Source organism: Palaemon carinicauda, chromosome 5 (genome assembly GCF_036898095.1).
Source record: "Palaemon carinicauda isolate YSFRI2023 chromosome 5, ASM3689809v2, whole genome shotgun sequence".
Lineage (NCBI taxonomy): Eukaryota > Metazoa > Arthropoda > Malacostraca > Decapoda > Palaemonidae > Palaemon > Palaemon carinicauda.
The window spans coordinates 73,441,572-73,467,578 of record NC_090729.1 but is presented as its reverse complement, the minus strand read 5'-3'; the positions used below and the strand labels follow the sequence as shown (position 1 = coordinate 73,467,578).

At 39.6% G+C, this 26,007-nt stretch overlaps 1 long non-coding RNA gene across 1 annotated transcript; it reads left to right on the top strand.

Moving 5' to 3' along the window:
• Positions 1–1,748: 1,748 nt before the first annotated feature.
• Positions 1,749–22,950, top strand: LOC137640468 (uncharacterized). The gene is made up of 3 exons (XR_011044357.1): positions 1,749–1,888; positions 4,523–4,639; positions 22,306–22,950. It is a non-coding gene; the product is annotated as an uncharacterized lncRNA (long non-coding RNA).
• The last annotated feature ends 3,057 nt before the right edge of the window (positions 22,951–26,007 follow it).

The following is a 26,007-nucleotide window of genomic DNA, read 5'->3' as shown; positions in this document are numbered from 1 at the left end:
TAAAATGGTAACTACATACTGAACAATTTTAATTTAAATCTTCTTATATAGTGCTAAAAAAATAGCAACTGGCACGCAAGGTAGGAAAAATAATGATATTAATTATCAAGTGGCACATTGTCTTCAAAAGGTCGCCGACCCCTGCATATGGTAACATCTATGACGCTACTCTTGTTTATGTAGGTACTCTTGTTTCCTCTATCGTTTCTATAATTCATTTCTTGATTTCTTTTTACAGGGTCCTTATCCCCCAACGTTTTATAGGTGCAAAGCTTCTAAGCTTATACTCAGTACTGTAATCGAGTTATATATATATATATATATATATATATATATATATATATATATATATATATATATATATATATATATATATATATATATATATATATACATAATGGCGATCCTAGCTTATATGACTCCCTGGGCGAACCTCGCCTTCTGCCCCCGCCCCCTTCCTTGTTTCTGTTCACGGTAAATATATGATACTTTAATTTATAGCCAAATGCATATATTCCTTACTCGTTATTTTGTGTTTTATGCATTTCTGACCATGATTATTGGGACAAACCACCTGTTTATGAGTTTTCGGACCCCCTTATATAAATACTATGGGGGAGCCAAATGGGAAACCGGGGTATTTATTGGGTGGCGAAATGCCCAAAACGAGTGATTTGCTTCAACAATAATGGTCAGAAATGCAAAATAAACACAAGGGGGAAAATATATGGTTCATGCAAGTGGCTGGAAAATAAAGTATCATAATTATCTAGGATTCATATTACTTCCTTATAATGTTTTTTGCACGCATAAAATTAACATTACCTCACTGCTACTCTTTTCTGGCAAGCGATACATGGATGAGTTGTGCAAGCGAGCCCCGTGGGTCATTATTTTTTGTTTATTGTTTACTTTCACATGAGCAACAATAGCTATATACTAAACGAAGAGCGTTTTCGACACAATTACTGAAATAGATGAAATTACACTAAATTTCGAAATACATTGTTGCCTACTTCTCTCTTGGAGACATCTCCATGTAATGGTGGTAAAAGAGAGAGAGAGAGAGAGAGAGAGAGAGAGAGAGAGAGAGAGAGAGAGAGAGAGAGAGAGAGAGAGAGAGATTTTCAGTAGATTTTATTTTTGAACCCTGCAATGTAACAAGTGATCATGTTAGACAGCTAGACAAATAGGCCTAACGATGAACAGTCAAATGAGATACTTTCAAGGCGAATTAATTTTTCAGGTTGTTGGAATAATGAATAAATAAACCTATTGTAGATCATAACAATTTAAGGCTCGATAAAGTAGGACATAATGCTTACGAAGATTTCATTGTAATATTGGCCAATATAATATGAAAATACATAAACATCTTTGTTTTTACAATATTAAGCCGAAATAGTAGTTGTCATTTTAAATAATTATCAATATATCCAAAACAGATTTGCAACACTTTTCAAGCTGCTTTAAGATATATCAGGTTAAAATTTCAAATAAGAATAAAAAGAGAAACGGAATTGTATAGAAATTAAAAAAAAAAAAATATTTGGTCTTTCAATCAGCAAGTCTCTCGATTAAAATACAGGAGTGAATATAAATCTATGTAATATATTCTCAGTAGCTATTTCTTTATTCTGAGAAAACCTAAAAACATTTGCAAAACAAATAAAAAAAGCGATTTCTATGACAATAAACGCTAGCGACATCAAACACAAAAGGAAATTTTTTTCAAAAGCTTTTCGTGATCATCATCAGTGATTCGAGTTCTTAACGAACACTCCACTGACTTCAGTTCAGTTCACGCTCAGTGTTGAACGAAGTTGGTCAACGTATAGCTTGTTCCCGTCGATCCAGGCTCCGTTATTCAACCATATCTGTAGCTGAGGTAAGTTAGAACTTGGTGAATACATTTTACTGTATAATATGATGAATTGGGTATAGAAATAAAAGTTGGTGCAGTATGCAGAAAAACTGGTGATCCCTTTTCTTTTTTACATTGGACAAGCGTTGTTCTTACGTTAAGTCTTATATTTCACTTTGTAAAAACGTATAGCCTATGTGTAAGGGCAACGTTGGTCACTTGTTAAGTTGTTATGTATGATTTTATCATTGAAAGATATTCGAGCGTTAAGAGAACATTTCATGTTCGAGCGTTAAGAGAACATTTCATGTTCGAATACTATTTCAGAACAATAATTGAATACGTTATTGTAGAACAGGAATCCCTCTGTCACCGTGACTCCATGAGACTAGTCTTGGAAGTATCTGTCTGGATGGAAGGAGACTGAGAAAGAGGACGTCAAGATAAAGAAAAAAAAAATAAGCAAAGTTTATTCGGAGAGGGTTTACGCGTTTGGGATTTGAGTTCAAATTTATTAATCATTTTGCTTATGTCGTATTGTGTATATAGAAAATACTAGTTAGAATCGTGATTTCGAAAATTGCAATACATTTTTCATAGTCATAGCTTAGGTTATGATCAACCCTACCTATATAGGTCTATTCTCTAGAGGGATTTCATCAGCTTGAGGGAATAATGACAAATGAATAAGCAAATAAGCGAGGTGCTGAGTTATCTTCGCTATTAGAAATATAATTAATTTTATCTCTTTATTATTTGACTTTTAATTTACAAACGGAAGACTATAATCAGGTCAGACATATTCACCCACAGCTCATATGTGTAAATTCTGCAGAAAGACAATAACAACGAATATGGCTCTGAAGTGTAGGCCTAAGCTATTGGCCTTATAGCATACCAAGGCCTAGACCTAGGCTATATGTCAGATAGCAACAATATATATTTGCATCAAATCTTGTAATTTAAAAAGGGTGTCTATCAGAGCATAAAGAAGGATTTGTGAAATTTCTCCACACTTTGGGTGTAGCATTCTTCCGGCTTTATCTTCTTCCTAAGCCTATAGGCTTAAAAGAAATTATATAATCCAGAAGGGCGCAGTTCAGGTGGCCTAAGAGCAGGCGAGGAGAGGCAAACTGAGCCATCTAAACCTTCGTAAGTTCGGTCTAACGAAATCCTAAGTAAATCCCAAGAGATAAAACTTAATAAAGGCATTAATAAACCAAATACTGTAATGGATAATGATCAAGACTGATAATACAAAGGTTATAGGTTAACTAAATGGTAGACCACTACAATTAATTGAAACAGATACATATAATTCTTCGAAATAGATAGGCCAATGTGGAAAATAAAACTCAAATTCCATGAAAACAATTAGAATAAAGATAATCTTGTGCTTTTAAATGTGATTATTTTTTCGTATAATATGCGTAGGCAAACTAAGTAATGAAAGGGTAATCTTTAAAAATATAATGTTATTGAGAGAGAGAGAGAGAGAGAGAGAGAGAGAGAGAGAGAGAGAGAGAGAGAGAGAGAGAGAGAGAGAGAGAGAGAGAGCAATAAATGTTTAGGATGAGTCTTGACTGTTTATTCCTCTTTAGATGAATATCTTTTACTTTTGTAGGGAAAAGAATTAAGATGTAAAATGGTTAGATTCTGTTCACAAGAAGTGTTGGAAACTAAATGGTTAAGGTTTCTTTAAACTATTATTCTATGATAATTACGCAAATAATGTAAGTTAATAAAATGTGTTTTTAAAATGAAAGATAAAAAACGTTCGCCGATTTCATTAGGTATTGTATCAACGGTTGCCGTTATTCTAAAGGTACTAATTAGACCTAATTAAACTTCCAGATGTTCAATGATCAGAGCATGATATATTTTTAAAAAAAAGTTCGATGCTGCGATATAAGAATGAGCTAGCTTTCCTCATTCGCCCATATTAATGTATTCAAGAATGGTATTTATAGGACCAATTCAGAGGAAACTGTGAATTCTTTTTTGCCCAATTTGAGATGTTTGAAAGTGAAGAATATTTGAGGTCAGAGATAAATTTCTCTGTTATAGTATTACACTTTATCTAAGCCAATTAAGTCAGCTTTAGGGAGATTACGCATTAAATTGATCGTTAACAAAATGATTTCTTGAAAACGCAACCTTAGATCTAATAATCAAAAGGAATAGCACAATATAATTAAAAACTTTATAAGTAAGGGCTAAGTCTATAGGTCTTACGTTAGGAGCCACAAGTCTAACCAAATTATGTTTAAAGGTTCCTACAAAATTATGATAATTTAATCATGTGATTTTATTACAATGATGTCTAAGGAAAGTGTGAACTAAAGGTATATGATAGTAGTGGTTATCATGGCTATCGAAGCCTAATCAGGTAGGCCTACTAGGGAAAAGGAAAAAGTTAAGTTATTCGCTTTCATGTATGTGGGCCTACATCCTTTTTTTCTATTCTGATATACACAAATTATATATATATATATATATATATATATATATATATATATATATATATATATATATATATATATATATATATATATATATATATATATATATATATATATATATATAGAGTTCATCTATTGACTTGGAAATCTTAGGTTGAGCTTAAATCAACTCATTTTCCCTTTTCATACGTCACAGATGGCAACTGCAGCAGGATCCATCGACATTGAGCAGAAACACGAACAACCACCTCCTCGTCAACGGGAAAAACGAGAGCGCAAACGCAGGGCATTTTCCCGCAAAATATTATACCGCGTAAGTAGCTTCTAATGAGATTTATTAACTGCATGCTTGGTATTGTGATCAGGATGGTACTGTCTGGGAAAATCTGAATGTAAAGGATGGTCAGAATTATGAAAAATCTTTATATATATATATATATATATATATATATATATATATATATATATATATATATATATATATATATATGATTGTTGAACTCAGAACTAACTGAACGAACTACGCTGCCAGAGATTAATATCCAGATCATGGATAAGAAATATGATAGGCGCTAATTTTTTTCCAGCAAATTAAAATGAGTCGAGACAGCAGCTTCTTATTTCGTTATTAAAAAAAAAAAATAGGAATTTATTGACAGTTGGGGCAGCCCACATCCACACTTGATCATCATGTTATTAGCCGTCTTGGTGAAGGTAAATATCACGTTTCGACAAACCGCGTATCAGTTCCTGGGGCCTTTAGCAACACCAAGGTTATTTTTATTCTTTACAGGGAAGTGCAACAGCCACCCGTTGAGATACTACAGCTAGAGAGTTATGGGGTCCTATGACTGGCCAGACAGTACTATATTGGATCCTTCTCTCTGGTTACGGTTCAATGTCCCAAAGCCTACACATACACTGCATAGTCTGGCATATTCTTTACAGATTCCCCTCTGTCCTCATACACCTGACAACACTGAGATTACCAAACAATTCTTCTTCACCCAGGGGGTTAACTACTGCACTGTAATTGCTCAGTGGCTATTTTCCTCTTGGTAAGGGTAAAAGAGACTTTAGCTATGGTAATCCGCTCTTTTAGGGGAAGGACACTCCAAAATCAAACCATTGTTCTCTATTCTTGGATAGTGCCATAACCTCTGTACCATGGTTTTCCATTGTCTTGGATTAGAGTTCTCTTGCTTGAGGGCACACTCCGGCACACAATTCTATCTAACTTTTCTTTCTCTTGTTTAGTTAAAGTTTTTATAGTTTATTTAAGAAATTTTTATTTTAGTGTTGCTACTGTTCTTAAAGTATTTAATTTTTCTTTGTTTCCTTTCCTCACTAGACTATATCCCCTGTTGGAGCCCATGAGCTTATAGCATCCTGCTTTTCCAAATAGGGTTGTAGCTTAGCAAGTAATAATAATAATAATAATAATAATAATAATAATAATAATAATAGTTATTCAGTCATTCTTTTGCCCTCTGATAAATTGGCTGCTTCTTTGACATTTCAGAAAGAGCATTTCCTTGCTAGATGCGTTTAGCAAAAAAATAGTTTTTCATAAGATATTTAGAGATTTCGGCTTACGTCAACAGTTTTGTCTCTCATTTTTTGTTATACTATCTCCTCCATCCTTACCCGTAGATGCATGGACGGCCTGTGTTATTAAAGTGGCAAATTATCTTAGATGTGTCAGCTAGGGTGGCTGTAATTGGAAATGGTCTATCCATTTGTTTCACCGATTGTCCAATAAACTAAATATAATACAGACCATTCAATGCAGAAAATTTACCAGAACACCACGAACATAGTGCTAGGAATTAATGCGTCTCCTATTTTAGTTAGTTTAATATTTGATTACTATTTCTAGGTCAAAACAAAGCTTGGCCGGAGCTGTGTGGCCTCCAGCGTATATCTGATGTTAGTCTAATTACTGTCTTGTGACTTTTTCTTTGTTATAATAATATATTTCGTTGCGCACAACACTGTACTCCTCGACATGGTTATTTTAGTTTAATTACCTTAAACTGGTCTACTTCCTCAATTAACTCTCCATTCATCATGGCATTCAGTCTAGCACTATCCCCCCTTGTGCATCTCATACCCTTACATTTACCCACATTAACTTGCAACTTCCCCCTCTCACACACCCTTCCAAACTGTCACTAATTAACACAGACACAGCTTCTCCGACTCTGCAACCAATACAGTATCATCCGCAAACAACAACGGATTCACCTTCCACTCATGATCACTCCATGCTATGTAAAAGCTCCTTGCTGGACACGTAAAAGGTGGTTGAGGGCATAGGTTATCCAGGATTAGTCTGGGGTGAATATTAGGAATGACTGGCTCTTTCTTTCACCTTTCCTTCTCTTTGAAACAGCACCCATGGTCCTCTGCAAGCTGGCCTTAGCTGTTTGCAGGCAATAACCATTTCCCTTGTATAACCTGTAACCTAGTATAGAAATAATGCTTGTTACATCCCCATACCCTTCGCGAGGTGGGATTGGATAATGTCTATGGATGATTCTAAAGCCAGGCTGACACTTGCACGACTTTTTGCCACGAATTTGTCGTGGCAAGTCGTGACATTTTGTGGCACGAACTGGGAGGTTCCCGCACTGTTCACGATGAGTTCACGACGAGTTCACGAATAGTTCATAAATGCGTGCCCATTCGTGTTCACATTGACACGAACTGGCACAACGAGTTCTCGCATAGTTTGCGCACTTCCCCCCTTGGCACGACGAGTTCACGCAATGCGGATGGTGTCGTGCCGACTTGGCCACGCCATATAAAAACGGGGCTTCTCCAACCCGAAGACATTCTTGGATTGGCTGTGGAAGAGACAACAATGCTTACTGTCAGAGACACCATTGCAAAGAGGAGAAGATACCTATACCTGGCAGCTGCTCTAGCCATTGTTGGAGAGCAGCAGAAAAGGCTGGCAGAGGAAGAAGAGAAACAAAAGGCAACCCCACCTCGAAGAAAGATACAAAGGAAAGTGTGGGTCAGGGAATGGTTAACCAGAAGGCACGAGTTTGGACAGTATGACAGTCTATTGACTGAACTCCACAAGGAAGATCAAAGGGGCTACAAAAATTACCTCAGAATCACACCTGACCTGTTCCAAGAGATGGTTGAGAAGTTAACCCCTCACCTGCAGAAGCAGTTCACCTTCATGAGGGAACTGCTTCAAGTTGGACTCAGGTTGGCTGCCACCCTCCGCTTTTTAGCCACTGGAAATTCCTATCAAAGTCTGCTGTACAGCTTCAGGGTTGAAGCAAGTACCATCTGCAAGTTCATACCCGAGAGGTGTGTAAAGCCATCATCGCGGTCTACAAGGACGAAGTGCTGTGCTGCCCCAAAACTGAAGAGGACTGGAAGGAAGTTGCTGCCAGGTTCAGCTCCAGATGGAATTACCACAACTGTCTGGGGGCTGTGGATGGAAAGCACATTGCCATAAAGAAGCCACGCAATGCTGGCTCTTACTACTACAACTACAAGGGCTTCCACAGCATTGTACTGATGGCAGTGGCAGATGCTACCTACAAGTTCCTCTATGTGAATGTTAGGGCAGGGGGTGGTGCGTCGGATGGAGGAACATGGAGCAACTGTTCCCTGCATGATGCTGTAGAAGACAACAGAGCTGGAGTGCCTCAACCAGAACCACTCCCTAATGATGACCACCCAGTGCCCTATCACTTCGTAGGGGATGACACCTTTGCTCTCCGAACCTGGATGATGAAACCATTCTCCCATCGGTCACAAGTCCTACAAGAACGCATATATAGCTACAGGTTGTCTCGTGCCCGACATGTTGTGGAGAATGCCTTTGGAATTTTAAGTCAAAGGTTCCATTGCTTCTACACGATGATGCAGCAGAACCCCGACACCATCAACCTGATCACCATGTGTGTCTGTGTTCTGCACAACCTCATCCTCATCAGATACTCACACTCAATTTCAGAAGTGGACTACGAAGATCCGGACACACATGATCTGATCCCTGGTGGATGGAGGACTGAGCAACACCTGCAGGGGCTGGTGCCTCTAACCGGCTATCATACCCAGAAGGATGCAAAGGATCAGCGAGACTACCTTTCACATTACTACATGTCCCCTGCTGGTGCTGTCCGTTGGCAAGAAAGAATTGTAGTAGTTGTTCCATTTTTGAAATAAAAGAAACGTACATTTTCCGTGTGTATTTTTTGTTCCCCTTTATTTTCTTAAATAAGAAAGCATTTTATTTACATTAAAACAGCAGACATCATATATGTACAAGTATCACAGTCCAATTATTTACAAATATTTACAAGTGTCTCATCTCATCTCAGTCATTGTCCTTGCTGGATTTTTTTGCCCTTTATTTTTTGGTTTATTTTTCATTCCTTTTTTTTATTTTTTTTTTCGTGTCCATTTTCTTTCACTTTATTTTAAGGTTATACAGAAAACTAAGTGTTTTGAAATAAGAATTCATTTTATTTACATTAAAACAGCAAACATCAAAATTTTTTGGTTTATTTTTCTTTCCTTTTTATAATTTTTTCGTTTCCATTTTCTTTCTCTTTATTTTAAGGTTATAGAGAAAATTAAGTGTTTTGAAATAAGAAATCATTTTATTTACATTAAAACAGAAAACATCAAATGTGTACAATTATCACAGTCCAATTATTTACAAATATTTACAAGTGTCACATCTCATCTCAGTCAGTGTCCTTGGTGGTAGTTTTACCGCTGCGTGGGGATGCTTCTTGGACTGGCGGGGTGTTGAGTTCCTTGGAGGTGTAGAGGGGTGAGGGTGACATTCCCTCTTCTAGGTTGCTCTCAACGGACCCCGGGGTCAGGACCAGGAAGCTGAGTGGTGTCAGAGGTGTCTTGAATATGGCTGACAGCGACGATAATGAAGGTGTTGGTGAAGGAGCCTGGACAAGGGTGGGTGACGATAATGAAGTTGATGGTGAAGGAACCTGGACAAGGGTGGCTGACGGTGGAGGTGGCATCCCTGATTGCCACTCCGTGGTACGGGGCCAGGAAGACTGGCCTGAATACTGTGGTGATTGGGGTGGCATCCAGGATGGATGACTGGCTGGACAATGCTGCTGCTGCTGCTCTGGTGGTGCCTGCGGGGTTGCTGGTTGAGGTGGATGCCAGAACTGCTGCTGCTAAGGGGGCTGCCAAGGTTGCTGCTGCTGTGGGCCTGGCCAGGTCATCATGATTGGTTGTTGATGTGACTGCTGGAAGACCTGACGCCGCTGCCTGTAGCAGTGTACAAGGTTGAGGTACTCTATCTGGAATTCATGCCAGTAGTCCTCTGGGATGGCATGCATGTGGCCTTCCAGCAGGCACGAAAAATCGTGAACGATCTTATGCTGGCCGGTGAACGAGGTCCCCAAGGAATCTGCTTTGGACATGATCTGAAACATACAAACATTGTTACAATTTAGTACAGCATTTCAATGCAACATATTGAACATTCTATGTCAAAAACAATGGATGAAACTGGAATACAATCTACATGTAGACATTGGGATTCTCACATTTTTCACTACAGTACTGATGTCCTTGTGGGACACCCAGGTGTCGCTGGGTGTGGCTTCTGTTGTTAGGATGGACCGCTTCCCCTTGCCCTTGTCCTTCCAGGTGCTAGTAGATGCTTGGCTGTGGGAACTTGTGGACCTCACTTCATCATCGTCTCCGTCACTGACCGTCACTGCACCTGACTCTGAGCCAGCAAACTGCTCACTGGGGACTGTCTCTCCCCGGATGATGTGTTGTATGAGGAAAGACCATGTCTCCATGATCTGGTCATCACGGGCACTCCTTTGGGGCTGGCCAGCTCCCCTCTTCTTCTCCTTCTTCATAACCTTCCCAACCCTGGTCCTCAAGTTCTCGTAACGCTTCTTGCATTAGGCACCAGTGGCAGGAGGCTCCAGCTGCTCTCCAAGTTGTTCCCACCGGCTGTTCTTGGCTACCACGTCGATCCACTCCTTGTGCTTCTTGTCAAACAGCATGGGGTTCTCCTTCACAAGGTCGGCCAACCTAGTCTCCGCCACTTCAGTCCAGTGGTAGTCAGGGATTTCTTTCTTCGACATCCGGACCCGCTTCTTCTGCTTCATCTCGTCCTCACTGGATGGCTGTCTCTGGCTTGTATCCTGCTGTGTCTCCGGGATCACGAGATCGAGACTTGATATTGATGAGTGAGAAGAATTATCTCTATAGGTAGTAGGTTGGCCAGGGCACCAGCCACCCGTTGAGATACTACCACTAGAGATGTATTGTGTCCTTTGACTGGCCAGACAGTAATGCATTGGATCCCTCTCTCTGGTCACGGCTTATTTTTTCTTTGCCTACACTTACACAGAATAGTTTGGCCTATTCTTTACATATTCTCGTCTTTCCTCATACACCTGACAACAATGAGATACTTAACACTTCTTCACCCAAGGGGTTAATTACTGTACTGCAATTTGTTCAGTGTACTTTCCTCTTGGTAAGGGTAGAAGAGACTCTTTAGCTGTGGTAAGCAGCTCTTCTAGGAGAAGGACACTCCAAAATTAAACCACTGTTCTCTAGTCTTGGGTAGTGCCATAGCCTCTGTACCATGGTCTTCCACTGTCTTGGGTTGGAGTTCTCTTGCTTGAGGGTACACTCAGACATACTATTCTATCTTATTTTTTTTTTTTCCTTCCTCTTGTTTTTTTTTAAATGGTGTGTTGGGCAGGCTTAATAGAAGGGCCATGGATGCCTGGTGGTTTATCAAGAGGTTGTATTTTCCTTTTTCTGATTATTTTTCTTCTCAAAACCATCCTTACTGTCCTCCCTTCAGTTGAAGTGGCTATCCTGGAGGGTATTTAGCCTTGCATGGTGTCTCGGCTCCTCCATGTTGACCAGTTTTTCCGAATTTTTACTATAGTCTATGGGTATCATCAATCACTTTGTTTATAATTCTGTACGTATTGTTTTTGTTATAATTCTTGTTAATCTAGTTTTTAAGTATGATGTCTATTTTCTCTTTCTATTAATTCTTATGCTGTCTGGAGACATTGAGCGAAATCCGGGACCAGTACGTCCTAGATTTCGTCAATGTCGTCTTCTCTATTGCAATATTCGTGGTCTTCATGCAAATATCCAAGACCTTACAGTTGCGTCCAGACAGTATGATATTCTTTTGTGCTCAGAAACTTTGGTTTCTAATATGAGGCACTCATTTGAGCTCCTTATAACTGGTTTTAAGAAGCCAATAATGTTGAAACGTGATGCCATCCCTAGGGCCAGGGGAATGGCGGTGTATATTAGGACAGAGTACTCTGCTTCTCATAAGTCCTCCCTCTTAACGAGAGAATGCCTTGATGAAGTCATTGGGCTTCAGCACGGCATATCATTCCCGTGCTGAAGGCTTGTGACGGGCAAGAGGGCTCTCGAACTGGGGAATTTCTTTTCCTCAGTTTGACTCTAAATTTCTCTCATTCTTTTTCTATTACCTCTTATTGCTTATTCCTCCTTCATAATTATCAGCTGTCTCCAACCTTGCTGTCAAAACTCTTTTACCCATTTCACTGTCCAGGTTTTTTAGAGGGGACATTGTATCCATGATCGGTTTTTATTTCAAAATCAATTGTGGGAGCTGTGGTGGTCTTGCCAACCGCCCGAAAATGTTTGGACACCTAGGAGTGTCAGTATTTTCATACTGGCACGCGGAACTATCTTTTAGGAAATTTGGCCTTCGGATTCCAGGGGTTGGCGATTTTATAGAGATAGGACTCTCGGCATTCTGTCCGGTTTGCCTGCCACTATGATTAGAGTGGGGATGATTGTATTCTTGAAATGCTCTCAGTCCCATCAAGCGGGTTTGGCATACACTTGAGCCACTCTAATCATAGTGGTACCATCCCTTTGTGGTAGGGTAGGGAGTGGACATTTGGTAAGCAGCTTTCACAGGTGTCATTGGTGGAGAAATAAATTCCAGGAAAGGCTAACGGTGTCTTCTTTGGAATTTCAGACAGTCTTAATTTTTTCTCTCCCTTAAACTATATTTTTTTCCATTGTTTTTTTTTCATTGTTATTATGACCCCTTCCCTCCCCCTGAAAAAATAATTAATGATTAAACTTAATATTCCCCGTACCCCTGGATCAAATGGCGAACCCCAGACACCGTTGACGACTTCTGCTTGTTTAAATAGGGAAAGCTCTGTTGACAACCTCGGCAATAAAAAGGATTCCTCCAACAATACTTCTTTGACCAGTGTTGTTAAAGACAATTTATCGGCACTGGTGGAAAATGATGCTTGTAATAACCGTAATACTTTACTCTCTGGTTCTGGCTCATTACCAGATCCAACAAAAAATCTGAAAATTCTCCACTTAAAAAACATACCAATTGGTTGTAGCTATGACATAATTCATGAAGCCTTCTGTAGATTTGGAGCAATCAAAGAAATTTTAATGGAGCTTAATGGTAGTAAAGGCTTTTGGGAAGCTTGGGTATCATTTTCAAGTTTTGAGATTGCTTTAGAAGCAAATAAAAATTTAGAGAGCATAAAAATTGACAATTGTTTGATTTCTGGGGCTTTATGTGATAAAGCACCAAGACACCTAGAGGTATATAAACCAGAAGAATGGATGGAAAAAGAAAGAGAGCATAGACTTCCAGAAGTAAGAACCCCCAAGCCCCCAACATGGATAATTGCATCTGGAAAGATAGATAATTATAACTATTATAAGATTAGTAAATTTATACAAAAAAAGAGTTGGATTAATTAAAAGTAAGGATATTAGTAGATACGGTAAGCAATCTGTTTTGATTAATGCAAAATCAGATACTCAAGCTCACATGCTTTGTGGCATGAAGATTGCAGAAATTGATCCTATTAAGGATATTAAACCACATATGAACTTCAGCTATGGTAAAGGAGTAGTTTTTGATAAAGATCTATATGAATTCTCAGAACCAGAAATTCTGGACATGTGCCCTGCTAATGTTTGGAAAGTAAGTAAGATCCCTCAAACAAGCATGGTAGTTTTAACATTTGAAACCCCTGTTATACCAGATCATATAATTATTGAGAATGAAAGAGTACGTGTTCGAGAATATAAACCTAGGCCTTTACAATGCTTTAACTGTTTCAAGTACGGTCACCCTTCCCGGTACTGCAATAATACGAAGATCTGTATTAACTGTTCTTTGTTAGAACATGGCCAATGCAACAGAGATACAACCTGTGCAAACTGTAAAGATAATCATAAACCAAATGATAAAAGATGTAGAGAATACAAGAATGAAGAAGCTGCAATCTTGAAAGCAAATGCTGAACATATAAGTGTAGGTTACGCAAAGCATTTACTCAATCGGCAACTTAATTTTGCTCGCGCGGTTAAGATGCCAACAAAAGATTATAATCCACTACCCCTTACTACCACAGGGGGACCAGTGGCAGCACCTGGCCCGTCAGGTGCATCTCCCTTAGTGGTAGTAGCCCAGCCATCTGGGTCAAGTGCTCAGGCTATAAAAGCCAGAGCACAAACCTCCAAAGAGGTCAATATGGTGTCCAACACACCAAAAGTATTCTCACCGATAGGAGCATCTCCCCTAGAGGTAGTAGCCCAGCCTTCTGGGTTAAGTGCTCGAACTGTTGAAGTTCTAGCACAATCCTCCAAGGAAGCCAATGTGGCTTCCACCACCTTAAATGTATTGTCTCAGGCAGAATCTCTACCTGATTTGATGGAGATTGGAAAACAAGATCTTCCAAAGAGGAAAAGGTCCCCATCATCCTCACCTTCATCTAAGTCAGGTAAGTGCCCTACTGCTCATGATCCTAAGGTTGACTCTTATAAAGATTCTAGAAAGAAAGAAAAGAAGAGTGGTGGCCTAGTAAAGCCTTCCATCTCCAGGCCTTACATGGCTTCATCTGAAAAGTCCCAAAAGACAAATGAGACAAAGAAAAATAATAACAAAAGATAATGTCTATCATCCAGTGGAATTGCAGAGGTCTAAGTACTAGCATTGAGCAAATAAAAACTTTAACCAGGAACTCAGACACGAAGGTAATTTGCCTACAGGAAACCAAGATCGGTGACAAACCATTTAATCCTGGACTCAATTATCATCTTTGTAGATCCCCTCCTTTGCAAGCTGCAAGAGCTCAAGGTGGTACAGGTTTTATTATTCACAAATCTGTAAAATTTGAAACAATCCCACTCAATACACCACTACAGGCATGTGCAGTTAGAACTCATATCGGGAAAAAAATTACTTAATGCTCGCTATATATTGAACCATCCTTAGAACTTTTCCTCTTAGATCATGCTGGTAATCCAAGAAGGCTTAGACTTTCTGACCTCCAAGACTTGATCAATCAGCTTCCTGCCCCTTTTATTTTAATGGGTGATTTTAATGCAAAGCATACTTTATGGGGTGGAAATGTGTGCGATAGATGGGGTAATCTTGTTGAAGAATTAATCGACAACAATGATGTAATACTAATGAATGATGGTTCTCCAACTAGGTATGATGTATTCCACAACTCTACATCAGCCATTGATTTGTCAATCTGTTCCTCATCCATTCGATTGGACTACCTTTGGTCAGTAAATGAACACCTACATGGCAGTGACCATTGGCCAATAATGTTAAATTATGTCCATAATCTTCCTTCTCAGTGTCCACCAAAATGGAAGATAGATGAGGCAGACTGGGCAGCTTATGAAAACTGTTCACACACTGATAAAGAATATGAGGAATTTACATCTCCAGTGCATGCCTATCAACATCTTGAAAATATTATTGATGATAATGCTAGCAAGTTTATACCTAAAACATGCGGTTTACCTCATCGCTCTGTAGTTCCTTGGTGGAGTAAAGAATGTGCCAACGCAAGAAAAGTGACCCGAACTTGCTTCAGAAGATACTTGAGGACAAACTATTTAGCAGATAGAATAGCATATCTCAGAGCTTGTGCCAAACAAAAAAGAATTTTTAAAAAAGCAAAGAGAGCATCTTGGAAGAAATATATATCTAATATTAATACCAAAACTCCTTCAAAGGAAACATGGGACAAGATTAGAAAACTTCAAGGTAAATTCGTCCCTAAGCCTCTACCAATATTAAGGGAAAATAATAGATATATATCTGACCCCAAAGATGTAGCAGAGGTTCTTGCTAAGCACTTTGCTCATGTATCAAGTGCTGACAACTATTCCCCAGCATTTCAACAAATTAGAGCATCAACATCTGTTGTTCCTCCTGCTTCTTCAAATACTGAAGCTTTTAACCTGCCTTTTAGTATGGAGGAGATGCAAAATGCTATCTCCAGCTCTTCTTTAACTGCCCCAGGTGAGGATGGCATCCGGTATGAAATGATATCACATCTTCCAGTGGATACCAAGGAATTTTTATTAGAAACCTTTAATGGTCTATGGGCTTCCCATACATCTCCTGATTCCTGGCATACTTCAATTGTAATTCCAGGCCACAAGTCTGGTAAAGACCCAGAACTGCCATCTAGTTATAGGCCCATATCCTTGACCAGTTGCATATGCAAACTATTTGAGAGAATGATCAACAACAGACTTGTGTGGTATCTAGAATCAAAAAATCTTTTATCTAACAGACAGTTTGGTTTTAGGAAGAACCGAAGTACTCTAGACCCTTTGCTGATGTTATCAAGGGAAATTTCAAATGCTTTTTCTAACCAAAACCAGGTGGTGGGTGTCTTTTTTGACCTTGAAAAGGCATATGACACCACCTGGAGGGGTGGTATTTTAAAGCAATTGGCCTCGTGGGGTATAGGAGGACATATGTTCTCTTTTATTGAAGAATTTTTATCAAACCGCTCCATTAAAGTGAGAGTAGGGTCAGAACTATCTTCATCCTACATGCAAGAAGAAGGTGTCCCCCAAGGCAGCGTATTGAGTGTGACCTTGTTTGCTGTTGCTATTAATAGTCTCATTAGTCACATACTTCCTGGCATACAAGGATCACTATTTGTCGATGACTTTGCAATTTATTGTAGTGGATCATCTGCACTACAAGCATGCCAAAATGTTCAAATTGCAATAAATGCTGCTTCCGCATGGGCAAATTCTCGCGGATTCATGTTTTCTCCTCAGAAGACCAAAGCCATTCGCTTTACTCATACTCGTAAAAGGGAAGAGATCCCCACCCTTTTCTTAAATGATTGTATTTTGCCATATGAGGATAGTGTCAAGTTTCTTGGAGTCATTTTCGACAAGAAAATGACATTTGGTCCCCATATAAATGACCTATCTATCAGGGTTAAGAAGTCACTGAACATTCTGAAAGTGATATCGCATTTTGATTGGGGTGCTGATAGAACAACTTTGCTTAGAATTTATACATCTTTGTGTCTGAGCAAGTTAGACTATGCATGCCAAATAAATGGGTCAGCTACAAAGACTTTACTTGGAAAACTTGATATTGTTCACAATGCTGGGCTTCGCATCTGCACAGGTGCTTACAGAACATCTCCCATTGACAGTCTCTATGTTGATTCTGGCATACCTCCCCTTTCCATTCGCAGAGAGGAGTTGAGTTTGAGGTTTTTAGCTAGGTCCCTTGCTGTGAGAAACAATCCTAACTGTAAATATGTTAGGGCGCCTTTAGATCGGGCTCCTAACAGATCTAGAGTGCCTAAGCCTTTGGAAGTAAAGCTGAAAAATGATGCTAGAGAAGTAGGCTTGTTAACAGCACAGATAGCAGAGGTAGGATATCCCAAGTCTCCTCCTTGGTGTAATCCACCTGTTAAAGTATGTTTTACGGCAGGAGGGAAAAATACCTTACCTAGTAGGGTAATGAAAAGTGAGTTTTTAAATCATGCTGCTCAACATCATGGGAAACATGTTTTTACAGATGGCTCCAAATCGGCTGCAGGAGTTGGAAGTGCAGCTGTGGTGGGGGATATTGTTATTAGAAGGAAACTCCCATCCTCTTGTTCAATTTTTACTGCTGAGCTGTACGCAATAATTCTCGCAGTCCAACATATTTTTAAAAATGGCAACCAAAATAGTTTTTATACAATTTTTACGGATTCCAATAGTGTTTTACTCTCATTAAAACAAATTATGCCAGGTCATCATCTAGTACAAGAGGTGCAGGACTGGTTAGTACTTCTGCAATCTAGGAAGAGTATCAGTGTTCACTTCTGTTGGGTCCCTGCCCATGTTGGGGTGGATGGGAATGAACAAGTTGATAAGGCAGCAAAGGAAGCTTCAGGGCTAAGTAATCCATCCCCCTTGAGTATTCCTTACAAAGATCTTAAAAGTGAGATTCATCTTTACTGTAAAAATAAGTGGCAAGCTCGATGGTCTGAACTGACCACCAATACAAAATTGAAACAAATCCACCCATTGGTGGATAAATGGTCATGTTGTAATTCTACAAGTAGAAGGGATACCATTATTTTAACTAGGCTGCGTATTGGCCATACACATGCAACGCACAATTATTTAATGAAGAGTGGGGAAGGGAGACAGGCCCCTCTTTGTAATACCTGTCAAGTGACAATGGATGTTAAACATATTTTAGTCGATTGTCCTGTTTTTAATCTTCAGAGGAGGACACATTTACTACAGGACAAACCGTTAAGAGATATACTGGGGGAAAACTGTAATACCCTGAACTTGAGAAAATTTATACAAAGTATTGGGTTATATTACGAGCTATAATTGATTTTATTAATTTATTTATTTATTTTACCCTTTTAATCCCTATTTATTTCACATCTAGATTTTATTGTATGAAAGTGTTACGATTTGTATTAAAGGTTAAAATGATACTAAATGGTGTGAGTGTACAGATATGATTGAATGATTTTCGTTATATAGCGCTGAATGGCCTTTGATGCCCCAGTGCTTGGCTTAATGCCTAAATCCCATATTCAATTCAATTCTCATAAGTCCTGCTATCAATGTGGATTTCATGAGATTCAGGTAATAAAAGTTTGTGGCAGGCATAACAACTTTTATTTGTGTTCGATCTACCGGAATCCAGACATAGATGATTCTATCTTCGATTGCCTTCTTACCATTATGGCTAAGATACAAGAAGATGATAGAAAGGCTTCTTTTGTCTTTGTTGGTGATTTTAATGCTCACCATAGGGAGTGGTTAAGTTCTATCTCTCCTACCGATCGCCATGGCTTAAGAGCTTTAGACTTTGCCTCTGAATCAGGTTGTGAGCAAATCATAAATGAAGCTACTCACAGGTCTGGTAATTGCTTGGACCTCGTATACACTGACTCCCCTGGCGTTATAACTAGTAAGGTTAGTTCTCCAGTCGGGACATCTGATCATGCCTTGATTTCATTATTAGTGAAGACTGAGCAGCCTGTCCCTGATATATCATATTCTTATAAAATTTATATGAAATCCCAAGCAGATTGGAATGGGATTTTACATGATCTTTTGTGCTTGAATTGGTCACAATTATATAATAGTGTAGATCCTGTTGTCCCTTTGAATGAGAATCTAGTCAACATAATTGATAGGCGTATCCCTTCTCGTGTGCTAAGGTACCGAGTGAAGGACAAACCGTGGTTCAATGATGATTGTAGACGTGCTTATTTGGAGAAACAGGAGGCCTATCATCTTTGGAAGGGTAACAGATCAGATTTGACCTGGAATAACTATACTCAGGTTAGAGCTTTTGCTCAGAGAGTTTATGCCTCAACTGAAAAGGAGTACAATTTAACCATAAAAGAAACACTTTCTGGTACAACTCAGGAACATAAATGGTGGTCTACCCATAAATCTGCACTCTTTGGTGGTGTAGATGCAACAGTTCCTCCTTTACTTAAACCAGATGGCTCAGTCACTCACTGTCCAAAGAAAAAGGCAACCCTTTTGGCTGATGTTTTTGACAGTAAATAGAGTAATGAAAAACTTGAACTTCCTCATTCCTGTTTTCCTGAGGCTAAACTAACTAGTTTAGCTTTTCGATCTCGTGAGATTAAAGCTCTGTTGGTGGACCTTGATGCTTATTGAGGTGTAGACCCTAATGGTATTTTTACTTTGTTTTTTATAAAGACAGCAGATTTCTTAGCTCCAAAGTTATCAGTTATTTTGCGCAAGTTAGCAAGAAGAGGAGCTTTTAGCACTAGTTGGAGAATTGGTAATGTTACTCCTCTATGTAAATGTGTTTGTGGTAGCTCAAGTCCCACTGATTACCGCCCAATTTCCATAACTCCCATATTATCTAAAGTTTTTGAACGTCTTCTGGCAAAACGTCTTAATAGGTTTGCTGAAGGTAATCATCTACTCCCTAGTTTGCAATTTGGTTTTCGTAAAGGCCTTGGAGCATGTGATGCCCTTCTTACAATCTCCAATGCTGTACAGAAATCCCTTGATTGTGGTCGGGAAGTTCGTATGATTGGCCTTGATTTTAGTGCTGCCTTTGACCGTGTTAATCATGAGGCCCTTGTTTTCAAACTGAAACAGTTGGGAGTGGGTGGGTCGTTTCTTAGCATTATTATTGATTTTTTAAGTAATAGATCTCAAAGAGTTGTTGTTGATGGGCACCATAGTGATTATAGGAATGTGATATCCGGTGTTCCACAGGGTAGTGTTCTTGGCCCATTACTTTTCATACTATATACATATGACATGTGGTTTGGCCCAGAAAACAAGCTTGTTGCATATGCAGATGATGCTACTCTCTTTGCATCAATTCCATCCCCTGAATGTAGATCTAGGGTTGGTGAATCCCTTAATAGAGATTTAGCTAGAATTAGTGCATGGTGCAAATTATGGGGTATGAAGTTGAATCCTAACAAAACTCAAAGTATGATTGCAAGTAGGTCAAGGACGGTGGCTCCTCAACATCCGGATCTCAATGTTGATAATGTTTCTTTAAATATGTATGACTCTTTCAAAATTTTAGGTGTGATTCTCGACAGTAAATTTACTTTTGAGAAACATATAAGGTCTGTGTCTTCTTCAATTGCACAAAAAATAGGCTTATTGAGAAAGTCTTTCAAGATTTTCGGTGATCAATCTATTCTGAAGAAGTGTTTTAATTCTTTCATTCTACCTTGTTTTGAGTACTGTTCTCCTGTCTGGTCTTCAGCTGCGGATTCTCATCTTAATTTGTTGGACAAAAACTTACGGTCTATTAAATTTCTTATTCCTGATCTAGATATTAATCTCTGGCACCGTCGTTCAATTAGTTCATTATGCATGTTGCATAAGATTTTTCATAACTCTGACCATCCTTTACATTCAGATCTCCCTGTTCGTAATACTAGGCAGGCAGTTAATTCTAATAGCCAGTCCTTCTCCATCACGAGGCTCAATACTACGCAGTACTCTAGAAGTTTTATTCCAGCTGTTACTAAGTTGTGGAATGATCTTCCTAAGCGGGTGGTTGAATCAGTAGAACTTCAAAAGTTCAAAGTTGGAGCAAATGCTTTTTTGTTGACCAGGCGGACATGAGTCTTTTTATAGTTTATTTATGACATATTTGTTTTTGATGTTGTTAATAGTTTATATATGACATGTCTGTGTTGACGTTGTTACTTATTTTAGAATGATATATTGTTAATTTGTTCTCTTCATTTATTTATTTCCTTATTTCCTTTCCTCACTGGGCTATTTTTCCCTGTTGGAGCCCCTGGGCTTATAGCATCTTGCTTTTCCAACTAGGGTTGTAGCTTGGATAGTAATAATAATAATAATAATAATAATATCAGCGGTCTCTGCCTCTAGCCTGTTGGCTTCTGGCCTTCTCCCACCTCCTTTTGTCAGCTTGTTTTTAGGCATGTTGTCTCTTCGCTGGCGAGCTCTGTAATGGCGAGCAGTGTCCTCGAAACTCTATAAATGCCCCCAAACACTGACGCGAGCGCTAATGTCGCAGAGTAGTCGTGAACTTGCGTGAACTGGTCGTGAACTGGTCGTGAACTGGTCATGAACTCCTCGTGCCATGCGCAAACTGTTCGTGAAGTGTGTAAACTAGTCGTGAACTGCTCGTGCCATCAATGCGTGAAGTACACGTGACCATGTCTGCGGGAAGGCACAGCCACGCTGTGATGCGCTCATATTCGTGAACATGTCGTCAATTACTCGTGAACTCGACGTGAACTGTTCGTGAACTATTCTTGGCAGTTTGTGACAGTCATGGCATGGCACGCATCCTCCCGCATCGTCCTGACGAGTTCACAACGCGTTCACGAACAGTTCGTGCATAGTTCACGAAAATTTTGTTGTGACCAAAATTTTGAACATTTCAAAATTCTCGCCAAGACATGCCACGATGTCACGACAGGTTCACGACGAGTTCACTCCAGTTCACGATGAGTTCATGCCAGTTCACGACTCGAGTCGTGACAATGCGTGCCACAAATTCGTGCAAGTGTCAGGGTACCTTAAGATTCCTATTTATCTGGGAAAACTCTTATCCAGACCAGTCACATGGCTAGTATCACAAGCACAGTAGTAGGACAGAATGCCTAAGGAGGTTTCAGGATAATATAATTGAAAAATAAAAGTTAGAAATTTGGATACAAAAATGAAGTGCTAAGGAATGTTAGCACAGAATAATGGAAATGTGGATCTTAGGCTTTTCATGATTCAGAGGAAAGGTATATATATATATGTATATATATATATATATATATATATATATATATATATATATATATATATAGCACTAAAGTTTTGCTGACTAATAATAATCATAATAATAATAGTATTAAAGTGCGTGTTTTTGGTGCTGGTATTAATGATTGCATGAATTGTCTATAATTGCAGTAATAAAGTACAGATACAAATAGGTGAGACTAGATATTGGCACATTTTCTTATCTCAAGCTTAATTCTTTAAAGGTAAAACATCTGTAGGCTATGTCATTTCTTTTTTAAAAATCGTGGTATTTTTTTTTTATGATCAACTCTACAGAAAGGGACGATCCCTCTACAAAGCCTGTTTTATTTATTAATTTTTTATTTTTTTTTTCAGATCCTAAGCCTAACAATGATGTGGTTAGGTATCTTCATGTCAGTGGGACTACTCATCTGGTTGTTATGTGAGTTGTTTCAGTTCATTATTTCAAGGCCTGAAACCAAGCACAGATTGGAAGACAGCCTCCACCCATCGGGATTTAAAGTCCTTATGACTGTGTTTGGTGCAGGATTGGCAATTATTAACCTAATTTGCCTTCCGTGTCTACTGTTTGTGGAATCACCACTCTGGTTTCTGGGGGTACCTCCTCCCTGCGACTAATCGATTTTTCTTTCTTTCTTACGTAAGGCACATGTTTTTTAATAGAATTGTAGGCTAAGTGTCTCATGGCAACTTTTATTTAGAAAAAAAAAAAGTATCATTTGTTGTTTCTTTCTTACATGAGCCACATTTTAATAGCATTGTAGGCTGTGTGTCTCATGACACAAGTTTTATCAAAACAACTAGATTACTTCTTTTGTTTTATACTTCATTTAGTTTTGTGTACAAACTGACATATATTATAGAGGGAAAACGTTTATTTGATTCTATCAACAGTTCTGTAACTCCAAAGCTGATGTTTTTCAAGTTTTTTTTTCTTTACCACTGTAAGGATTAATATTCCAATATTGTTAAAAATTGTGAAATAAATAGACAACCAACTCTGCAATGAATTTTAATATTTCAGGAAATCCTTTTTTTTTTACAAAGAGGAAAATGTCTGTTTAACATGAAAGGAATTGTGACGGGCCGAGAAAAGGTTGTGACTCAAAGCCAGGTTGAAAGAAACTGAGTAAATTTATTATAGAACACTCTCCTTTATATACAAAAGCTCAAAGCAACAAGAAATTTCATGTTAAAAAACAGACACTGTTACAGAGGAGAAACGCAGACATGGTTACTCTGGTTCTTTTTAGTGCGAGGGAAGAACGAAGATACAAGCATAATATAGACACAAAATGAACTATGTACGATCATGTGACACACGGTTGGTACATGGCTCCCCCCCCCCCTAAAAATTACATACTGTACATGTTAAATAGGGCGCCCTGATCTAGAGAAGCGAACTGTAGGCCGGTCATCTGGCAGGAGATAAGCAGGTTTTAGACGATCAATGGAGACCCAGTCTTCTTTGCCACGAATGTTTAGTAGGAATGCTTTCGGACTGCGTCGGATCACAAGGAAAGGGCCCGTGTAAGGGGGCGTTAGCGGTGGCTTGCTAGTGTCATTGCGCAGGAAGACGTGCGTTGCAGAGTGCAAGTCTGTTGGTATGTGATGCTTCGCTGGGGGCTTGTAAGTCTGGCGGCATGGAGTAAATTTTCCCACGACGTGACGTATGCGCTGGAGATCGTTGGAGGAGGTTGTAGAAGGAAAAAATTCGGCAGGGACGACCAATGGGTCGCCATACACCATTTCAGCTGCCGAGACGTTGAGGGCGTCTTTAGGAGTGGTCCTTAGCCCCAGGAGGACCCAGGGAAGCTGAGTAAACCAGTTGGAATCCTTGCAGCGATGAAAACGTTCAACCATTCCATTGGCAGCGAGGTTGTAGGCCGTTGTCTGATGTAGGGTGATGCCCAGGAGATTCGCTAATGATGTCCATAATTGAAAGGTGAAAGCAGTACCCCTGTCAGAAGTAATATGCTCAGGGATACCAAATCTTGCAATCCATCCTGAGAGTAAGGCAGATGTACATGAGGCGGGCGTTGCAGTTTCCATGGGAATGGCTTCAGGCCAATGAGTGGAGCGGTCGATGACGGTAAACGGGTAACGATGTCCTTGTGATGTGGGTAGGGGGCCTACAACGTCGACGTGAATGTGTGCGAAACGACGCTAAGGTTGAGGAAAGGTGTCCACTCCTGAATCCGTGTGTCGATGTACTTTGGAAGTTTGGCAAGAAGTACAGGCGCGGACCCAATCCTTAGCATCCTTAGAAATACCGTGCCAAATGAACTTTGCCTTCAGCAGCTGTGCAGTAGAACGGCACGAGGGATGTGAAAGGCCATGGATGAAATCAAACACCTGTCGGCGCATGGGAGCAGGAATCCAAGGTCACGGTCTACCAGTACTGACCTCACAGAGGAGGGTAGTGTTGGAGTCTTCAAGGGGTAAGTCTTCCCAACGGAAGGACGTGCAGGATGTCCTACATGCTTGATACTCTGGATCCTGCCGTTGGGCTTCAGCCAGGGCGTTGTAATTCAATCCCAGTTGAATGGCAGCCAACGTGTTTCTTGGCAGGGCATCGGCAACGGGATTCATTTTCCCAGGGAAGTATTGAAGGGTGCAATTGTATTCAGCCACCACGGAGAGATGTCGGCGTTGCCGGGCAGACCAGGCGTCAGACTGTCGAGTGAAGGCGTGCACCAGAGGCATATGGTCTGTGCGAATGACGAAGGGTGTATCTTCTAAGAAATGGCGAAAGTGATGGACAGCCAAGTGCACCGCCAGCAATTCACGATCAAAGGTAGAATAACCCGATTCTGCCTTGGACAGTTTTCTGCTGAAGAAGACCAATGGGCGGGGCGAGCCGTTGACCACCTGTTCGAGTACTGCACCAATAACGACGTCGCTGGCATCGGTGGAGAGAAGGAGAGGGGCATGTGGGATAGGAAAAGTGAGAGCCGCAGCAGTTGATACGGCCTTGTTTGCATTGCAGAAGGCCTCTTCTTGAAGGGGACCCCACTTCTGGTCCTTTGGCTTGCCCTTGAGTGAGGTGTAGAGGGGAGCAAGACTGGCGGAAATGGCTGGCAGAACACGGTGATAGTCGTTGATCATGCCCAAGAATTCCCTCAGAGCTTTGACGGTCGAGGGCGCGGGGAAGTCCTGAACAGCTGCTACCTTGTCGATTTCTAAGGGTTTGCAGTGATATTGTAGGGGATTTCTGTAATTTTCAAGGGGATTCCAGTATTTACCTGAGGATTCCAGTAAATCCGGGTGATTCTAGTAATTCGAGGTACCGTTGTTATCCCTGCATTCCTTTGTGAGTATATAGATATCATATTTTTGGTATCTAACCAACTGTATGATTCAACTTCTTTAGTCTCTATTTTTTTATAATCTGTCTTGGCATTTCTTAACAATTTCCTTGTTCTGTTGTTCTGTTGATTCTATACTTTCTAAAATTGGTCGACTGTCAATATAAAGATTAACAAGAACCTTTCCAGCTTTGTCTGTTCTATAGTTTTTGCTAAATGAATACTGCCATTTACTAATTTGCTTAGCTTCCTCTTTCTGGCATCCCTCGCAGAATGACAAACTTTGTTTTCCGATAGATCAAAGCAACTCTTTCACTCTTCTTATTCCCTATCATGATTAAATTACATCCAATCGACTTTGAATCGCATTTGAAATAGCATCATCGATGCCATACATTTTAAGACCATCTTTTCTTCATTCTCCGGAATTTTATTTTGCTTTCCTTAAACTTCTTTCACGAGAATATGGCCTTCTATAACCTGTCTCTTGCCCGATAATACATTCTTCGATCTTGATATCTGTCTCTTGACTTAAAGATGGGTCTCTGGCTGTAGGTAAAAAAGTATATCGACTTCGTTTCCGGTCCTCTGATTTTCAATCTTCAGTTCTTTGAACTCATTTCTACACAACTCTATTCCCACTTTATTTTCTACAGTTTAGTAGTTTTTCTATCGAAATATTTTCCGTAGTTGCCATTTTATAATTATAAGCAAATAACTGTGGTCCATAACCTTCAATACAATCTAA